Genomic DNA, 3,231 nt, shown 5'->3' on the forward strand with positions numbered 1-3,231 from the left:
GGCACTTGAAATGCTACAACATTCAGGGCTCTACGGTCCAAATGCGGGAAATGGGATTAAAATTAGACTGTGTTTGGTAACGGGCGGCACGGACACGATGGGCCGAAGGGCCTCTTTCTGTGCTGTAGGACTCTATGACTCTATGACAACAGTCCCCACCAGACCTGCTGAGAAGCTGCTGGAACTGGGGCTTAACACTCCCCTGTGTGCCTGGGTCCTGGACTTTCTCACCGCCAGGCCCCAAGTGGTCAAGATGGGGAGACATACATATAACCCCCTCACCCTGAACATAGGATCCCCCCAGGGTTGCGTCCTTAGCCCCCTACTGTACTCCCTGTACACACATGACTGTGTGGCCAGGTTGAGCGCCAACTCCATCATCAAGTTTGCTGATGACACTGTGGTGGTGGGCCGGATCTCCAACAACGATGAGAAGGCCTACCGGGAGGAGGTGATTGATCTGGCACTCTGGTGTTGGGGACAACAGCCTCCTCTTGAATGTCACAAAAACTAAGGAGCTGATTGTGGACTTTAGAAGGGCTCAACATCCGAGGACGTACACGCCACTGGAGATAAATGGGATCACTTGTGGATAGGGTGAGCAGCTTTAAATACCTGGGAGTCCACATCACAGGGGATCTGAACATGGACAACACACATTGTCGCACTGGTGAGTAAGGCAAGGCAGCGCCTTTACCACCTCAGACAGCTGAGGAAATTCAGAGTCCTCTCTGAGGATCCTTCAGTGCTTCTACTCTGGGGCTGTAGAAAGCATCTTGTCCAGCCCTGCCCTCGCAGCTGCGGCTTGCCTGCAGTCCGTTGTCTTTTATGTTTTTTGTTGTTTTTTGTCTTAATTGTAGTTTAAATATGATGTAGTGTTTGCGGTTGTGTGTTATGTGGGAACTGTAACATTGTCTCTCCCCGAACGGAGACCCGACCTTTGTTTCTGTGTCGTGTCTCCGTTCCCGCTGCGGCCTACCACCGGCCATGCACCTGGAGCTGGCGGGCTCCGGCTAGGACCACCCGGGCTCTGGTTCGCAGAGCCCGCGGCCCGACTCACCACCTGCGGCGCTGGCTGCCTTCGGAGGCTGCGGGAGCGGCCGCGACTCGTCTCCGGAGGGCTTCGGCGCTTGCCGCCTGGACGTCGGAAGCCCGCAGGCCCCTGGGTGGGGGCCGACATCGGGAGCTCCGGCAGCGTCTTCGCCCGCCCCGAATCGCGGGGCTTGGGTCGGCCCGCCTCGCGGGACCTTTCACCGTCCGGCGCGGCCTGAAATAGGCCACGGGATTTACTCCGCCCGGCTGGGGGCTTCAATATCGGGAGCCCCGACCGGCCCGACGTGGCAAACTTTAAAAGCCTGACCGCGGGAGAAGACGGCAGGGGAGAGAAAGGACATTCTGGCCTTCCATCACAGGGAGGAGGTGACTGGAGGAAACTCACTGTGATGGATGTTTCTTTTGTTTGGTGTTGGTTTATGATTGTATGTGTTGTTGCATTTTTATTGATTATTCTTATTGGTCTTATTGTTGAACTGCGGGTAATGTTTCATTTCACTGCACATTTATGTGTATGTGACAAATAAATTGACTATTGGAAACATCACAATCTGGTTTGGGAACAGCTCTGCCCAGGACAGGAAGGCCCTGCGGAGAGTAGTGCGTTCGGCTGAACGCACCATGGGAACTACACTCGCCCCCCTGCAGGACCTATACATCAGGAGGTGCAGATCCAGAGCCAGCAACATTATGGGGGACCCCTACCACCCCAGCAACGGACTGTTCCAGCTGCAAACGCCTCCGCTGTCACGCTGTGAAAACAGAGAGGATGAGACGGGAGTTTCTTCCCACAGGCCATCAGGACTGTTAACTCTCATATCACCAGGGACTGATTTAATTTACTGTATTCATTTATTTTTTTGTTGTTGTGTCTTTTATTTTTAGTTTCTATTCTGTTTTGGAGTTTAGCACAATCCGCAGGCATTGCCACTTTCATTTCCCTGCACATCTTATATGTGTACGTGACAAATAAACTTGACTTGACTTGGGAGAGGAGGGGAGGGGAAGGGAGAGAGGAGGAAGAGGAGGATAGAGGAAGGGGAGGGGGAAGGGGGGAGAGAGGGGGACAGGGGAGAGAGGGAAAGAGGGAGGGGGTGAAGAGAAAAGGGGGAGGGGAGGGGAAGGGGGAGGGAAGGAAGGGTCAGATGACAGAGTGGTTTGAGATTCAAAGCCACCCACACACAGCGTGACCATGTTAACCAGTGTAGGAAGGAACTGCAGATGCTGGTTTACATCGAAGAGACAGACACAAGATGCTGGAGTAACTCAGCGGGACAGGGCAGCATCTCTGGATGGAAGGAATGGGTGACGTTTCGGGTCGAGACCCCTTCTTCAGGCGACGTGTCAACCTGCCTGGTAAATATGTTTCCCCTTTCAGGACCAAGTCGAGAGACTTCACTTGATCGGTCTTATTTTCTTTTTCGCTCGTCAGAAAGTTGTGGTCTCTGGACTGGATTGGGGGGGAGGGAGGGAGGGGGGAAGGAAGGGGGGAGGGGGAGGGGAGGGGGAGGGGAGGGGAGGGGGAGAGGAGGGGAGGGGGAGAGAGAGGGAGAGGGAGGAAGGGGGGGAAGAGAGAGGGATGTCCCGGCGCTGGGTGCCAGTGTCGGGATACACGGACACACGCCGGGCGACGGTGATCCCCACCCCTCCCCACCCCACCCCTGCCCTCCCTACCCCTCCCCTGCCCTCCCCTGCCCTCTCCCTGCCCTCCCCTGCCCTCCCTACCCCTCCCCCTGCCCTCCCCTGCCCTCCCCTGCCCTCCCCTGCCCTCCCTACCCCTCCCTGCCTCCCCTGCCCTCCCCTGCCCTCGCCCTGCCCTCCCCTGCCTACCCCCCTACCCTGCCTACCCCTCCCTCTGCCCTCCCCTGCCCACCCCCTCCCCTGCCTACCCCTCCCCTGCCCACCCCTCCCCCTGCCTACCCCTCCCCTGCCCACCCCTCCCCCTGCCCCCTACCCCTCCCCTGCCCACCCCCTCCCTACCCCTCCCCTGCCCTCCCTACCCCCACCCCTCCCTCCCCTGCCCCACCCTCCCCTCCCCTGCCCACCCCTCCCCCTCCCCTGCCCACCCCACCCCCCCTCCCTACCCCTCCCCTGCCCTCCCTACCCCTCCCCTGCCCTCCCTACCCCTCCCCTGCCCCACCCCATCCCTCCCCTCCCTACCCCACCACCCCATCCCTC

This window comes from Rhinoraja longicauda, chromosome 26 (assembly GCF_053455715.1).
Source record: "Rhinoraja longicauda isolate Sanriku21f chromosome 26, sRhiLon1.1, whole genome shotgun sequence".
Taxonomy (NCBI): domain Eukaryota; kingdom Metazoa; phylum Chordata; class Chondrichthyes; order Rajiformes; family Arhynchobatidae; genus Rhinoraja; species Rhinoraja longicauda.